Here is a 5,806-nt window from a genome sequence, read left to right as displayed (position 1 = left end):
AAGAAGTTGTGGACATTTTTAAATTGTATGTAAAGTTTGAGATATATCTGTAATAATATATATATCTGTATATAATAATAATATAATTGTATGTAAAGTTTGAGATATATCAAACACATTAATTAGAATATATGAAGTCGGGATCCCTGGGTGGCACAGCGGTTTAGCGCCTGCCTTTGGCCCAGGGTGCGATCCTGGAGACCCGGGATCGAATCCCACGTCGGGCTCCTGGTGCATGGAGCCTGCTTCTCCCTCTGCCTGTGTCTCTGCCTCTCTCTCTCTCTCTCTGTGACTATCATAAATAAATAAAAATTTAAAAAAAGTTAAAAAAAAGAATATATGAAGTCTTGAAGTACACACACATATAATTTATTATAGAGTAGTATGTTAAATATTCTATTACAAGCAAGTTTCTGTTCGTGTATCCTCTTTTTTGTTTTAATTATTTCAATGCTTTGTCATTAATATATGAAAGATAATTATTGTTAGTTCATCATTTTAGATTATGTATAATTTGATTTCTGATCTTTATCAAGCATTCATTTAGATCTGCCTGATTAAAGTGGATCCCTATCAAGTTCCTTTATTCTGTGTCAGGAAGCAGGAATTTCTGTCCCCTTCAAGGTCCTTCTAGCCAGAATAAGAATCAAATTGACAGGAGACAGATTAACAGGGGAAAATCAAATTTAATAGCATTCATCTGGGGAAACCACATGGACAAGGAAATTCCAGAGATAGGTAAAATGAAGTATATGTCATTCTGAACTAAGGAGAAGGGGGTTGGGGTCTGGGACTTCAAAGGGAAGGAATACAAATTATGGGAAGAGGAAAAAGAGTAACCAGTTGGTAGACAACTGTTTGTTGGGCCACTGGGGAAACAATGGGACATAGAGGACTTTGACCAACAGGTCCTGATAGGTTCCTTCCTATTATACATAGTTCATATCATAATGTAATTATCTAAGGTGATGGCTCCCTTCTTGCAGGAGGTCCTGTATCTAAATTCTTTTTAAAGGGCTCCTGGATGTCTCAGTTGGTAGAGCATAAGACTCTTAATCTTGGGGTCACGAGTTTAAACCCTGCATTGGGTGTAGAGCTTAGTGAAAAAGAAATATTTTTAGGCAGTTGAGAGGGAGGTAAAAAACCTTTCCTGACCTGCTGAGTTTTTATTACTTTTTAACTAAAATTATCTTCATGCTAAAGTGGCCCATTTTGGGGCAGCCTGCCTTTGGCCTCTACATCTGATAATAGAGTTAATGGTTAAGTGATCTTGTCTTTCACATCTTGGGGGAACTAAGATAACAAAGAAGTACAAACAAGTGTATTGCTTGTCATGATCAAAATGAATGTATGACACTCACCTATCAAAAGGGAAGGATTGGATTAATAATAAATTTAATTATATCCTATTTATTCAATTATATCCTATTTATAAAAATCCCAGTTCAAATGAAATACTATTAGTCAAACAACTCAAATGGCCACCAACAGTAAATGCTTAAATAAACTGCAGTATGTTCATGAAATGGAATTATTTATTTATTTATTTATTTATTTATTTATTTTTATTTTATTTTCATTTTTATTTTTTGAAATGGAATACTTTATAGCAATGAAATTGAAGCAGAGCTGGACACAATCCTAAAACATTAGGATGAATAAAAAAATGACAGACAGGAAAAAAATTTATTACTGTTTAATTTATACAGCTTTCAAAAACTTGCACCCAGGGATGTATTCCCAGACAGCAAAAGCATAAAACAAAAACAGAAAGTGTTTGCTTTAAGGCATGAACAAGAAGGGACACAAAGGGACATTTAAGGTTGGCAGTGTACTATTTCTTAATTTGAATTGTTGTTCTGTATAAGCATTCATCAGACTGCACATACTTTTTTATTTTCTTTTTCTTTTGCACATAAATTTTTAAACACATGAATCGAGCATTTTATTAGTTTCCCATGGTGCTTAATATATCGTCACATATTTAGCAGCTTAAAACAACATCCATTTCTTATCTCACTGTTTCTTTTAAAAATTATTTCATCTTTAACTTTCCCCCCCAGCTGTATTGAAATATAATTGACTCGCAACACTTGTAAGGCTAAGGTGTGCAACTTGTTGATTGGGTGTATTTTACATCTTGCAAAATGGTTACCACCATAGCATTCGCTAACACCTGTCCCAGTGCATAATTTTTCAACATAGAAAATTTACCATCGTAACCACTTTGTAAGTGTACAGTTCAGTGGTGTTGACATTTCACATTGTTGGGCTGCCATCAGCACCATCCACCCTGGAACATTTTCATCTTCCCAAACCGAAACTTTGTCCCCATTAAACAACTCCCCATCTCCCCCATCTCTCCAGGCCCTGGCAACTACCATTTTACTTTTGGTCTCTATGGATTCAGCTCTTTTAAGTACCTCATAGAAGTAGACTCCTACAGTATTTGTCTCTGTTTTCTCGTTGGCTGTTAGCCAGGGGTGTGCTCTCAGTTATGAGGGACTGCCGGCCTTTCCCTGTCACGTGAGGACAGCTGTGGGCCTTCTCAGTGAGGAAGCCTGATTCTGCAAACCAGCAAGGGAGAAAAGTCTCTCTCCTGGCTACTAAGGTAGGGTCTTATGATGCAGCATACTCAAGGTGGTGACGGCCACCTTTGCCATGTCCCCTTGCTTAGAACAAATCACAGTTTCATCTGAATTCAAGAGGAAGAGGAAGAGATTTGGACATAAATGTTTTTATGCACTCTTCTGTATGATTACTATATTAATAACCCTCTTGCCCTGTTGGTGGGAATGGGAACTGGTGCAGCCACTCTGGAAAACTGTGTGGAGGTTCCTTAAAGAGTTAAAAATAGACCTGCCCTACGACCCAGCAATTGCACTGCTGGGGATTTACCCCAAAGATACAGATGCAGGGAAACGCTGGGACACCTGCACCCCGATGTTTCTAGCAGCAATGTCCACAATAGCCAAACTGTGGAAGGAGCCTCGGTGTCCATCGAAAGATGAATGGATAAAGAAGCTGTAGTCTATGTATACAATGGGATATTCCTCAGCCGTTAGAAATGACAAATACCCACCATTTGCTTCGACGTGGATGGAACCGGAGGGTGTTATGCTGAGTGAAATGAGTCAATTGGAGAAGGACAAACATATGGTCTCATTCATTTGGGGAATATAAAAAATAGTGAAAGGGAATAAAGGGGAAAGGAGAAAAAAAATGAGTGGGAAATATCAGGGAGGGAGACAGACCATGAGAGACTCCTAACTCTAGGAAACGAACAGGGGTGGTAGAAAGGGAGGTGGGCGGGTGTGGGGGTGACTGGGTGACGGGCACTGAGGGGGGCACTTGATGGGATGAGCACTGGGTGTTATTCTATATGTTGGCAAATTGAACACCAATAAAAAATAAATTTAAAAAATAAAACATTAATAAATTAAAAGGATAAAATAGCACAGATAGGTAAAAAGATGGCGATTGTCTACCTACCTATCAACTATAGTAAATTAAAAACAACGAAAACAAAAAAACCCAAACCAATGCAGGGCAGCAATGGTTATCCCAACCATAGTGGAAATCAAAGAAAAAGCATCACATAGAATAATGAAGGTCATTTTATACTGCCCATATTTCATAATTTTTCTTTTGCAAAGGTAATTTTTTCCCTGAATGAATGATTTTTAAGATTCTTTATTATTCTTTAAACTTCAAACTTTTAAAAGCCTGTGTCTTGGAAGAGATCTCTATCTATTATCTTTATCAGAATACGGTGATGAGCTCTCCTAAAGCTAAAGCTTTGCTTAATGCTGGAAAACGGACGTCAGTTCTATCTTGAGTAATGCTTTTATTCCATTTGGTTTGACTGGATTCAATTAACTTTGAGGGAATGCCACCGTTCTTGGGAGTTCATGTCACCATTTCATTTGTCCCAGAGTATCTATCCCTATCTTTTTTCTCTTGTCATTTTCATCTCCTTATTCATGTCCCATGTGATCAAGAGTGTTTCTCCAGTTTTTCTTCTGTATCACCAAGTTACAAATTTGTCTTTTGTAGCATCCAGTGTATCTGTTTTATGTCTTCTCACTGGGTGTTAATTTCATTGCCCTTCCTTCTTATTTTGGCTTATCTCCTCATCAAGGCCCCTTCTTGTTCAAGAGAGGCAGTTCTTTAGGGGAACAAAAGTAAATAAATATTTTCCCATTTTTCTTCCAATCCAGAAAAAGCATTTTCCATTGAATTATTTGGTCATCAGAAAGCTTTTACTTTGTGCTGTAGAATTTCTTCATAGATCTTATATTGATTTTAATTCTATTGTTGGTCCTAGAAAGAGGAGAGTTCTATGTAGAGCAAGTGTTAAAGAATACTTATGTCAGCTTCAATCAGAACTCTCAGATCTACACTTCCTGGGGCTACCCGCAGGTTCAGCTTGGTTTAAGGCTGGACCTACCTTGGTGGAAAAACAATGCTGGCTTTCTTTCCAAACATAAAACTCTTCAATGCAAATACACAGAGACTCACGTTGAAATAGCTGTTACTTGATTCAATGAGTTCTTCTTTTTAAATTTTTATTTAAATTCAATTAATTAATATATAATGTATTATTGGTTTCAGTGATTCACCAGTTATATAATGCCCAGTACTCATTACATCACATGCCCTCCTTAAATGGGTTCGTATTTGACAGCATTAAGAAGGCAAATAAGGAGAGGCACCTGGCTTATAGTATATTTGCAGACCCCTCCTAGTTTCATGACATTTTTTTTTTCATGTTGTAAAATAAATACATAATCACTGGACTCAGAATAAATCTATGTGCATTTAAAGCTGCAGTTGCAAAGAGGCAGAGAGGATTTTAGGAGAGCCTTTTGAGGGGCTCTTAACTTTGCCCCTTGGCCTGTTTTTCTGGTTAATGCAATGCTGCTTGCCTGGAATGGATTTTTATTCTTGCCTTTGGAGTCAGCTTCCCAGATACTTGAACAGCTGCTTATCTGAGGCAGATCCTCTGTTCTGCTCCATGCTCCAAGGCCTTTCTTCTTGGAGCAACCCTGCTCATCAGGGCAGCCTCCCTTCTCATCTTTAAGTTGGACAGTATCCCTGGGGCCTCAATTCTATCATCCATGGGCTCTCTCTTTTCTCCTTCCCTTTTCCCTTCCTTTCCCTCTACCTCCTTCCTTTTGTTTTCCTGTTTTCCTTCCAGCCTATTTTTTTTCTGCAAAAATTGAAGACTAGATTGAGACTCTGTGATGGCCTCAGCTGTGTCCCTCAAAATTCATATGTTGAATCCCTAACACCCAATGTGACTGTATTTGGAGACAGGGCCTTTAAGGGGGTAATTAGGACTACATGAGGTCAAATGAATGGTTTCTAATCCAATAGGACTAGTGTGCTTACTAGGAGAGGAACAGGCAGCAGGGACACATGAGCACAGAGAAGACACCCTATGGAGACACAGCAAGAAGGCAGTCATCTGCCAGCTGAGGAGCGAGGCTGGAGGAGAATCCAGACCTGATGACACTTGGGTCTTAGTTTTCCAACCTCCAGAACTGTCAGAAGTAGGTTTGCATTTAAACCACCCTGTCTATGGTTATTTTGGTATGTGAGCCCTAGCAGACTAATACACGCTCCATATCCCCCGTCATTTGGCTCATCGGTAGAGACTCCTGGGGATCCTGGCATATGTCTAATTTTTATCCCTAATATCTGATACTGCTGAGTTTTTCTTACATTTTAGATTTTTTATGGGCCTTTTAATGGGAATTGGGAAAGAAGGGTCTGCTTGGCCTTCCCTTAATCTCCTCTGAAA

Source organism: Nyctereutes procyonoides, unplaced genomic scaffold (genome assembly GCF_905146905.1).
Source record: "Nyctereutes procyonoides isolate TBG_1078 unplaced genomic scaffold, NYPRO_anot_genome, whole genome shotgun sequence".
NCBI lineage: Eukaryota > Metazoa > Chordata > Mammalia > Carnivora > Canidae > Nyctereutes > Nyctereutes procyonoides.
The sequence above is the reverse complement of the archived record's forward strand: the minus strand, read 5'-3'. Positions refer to the sequence as shown.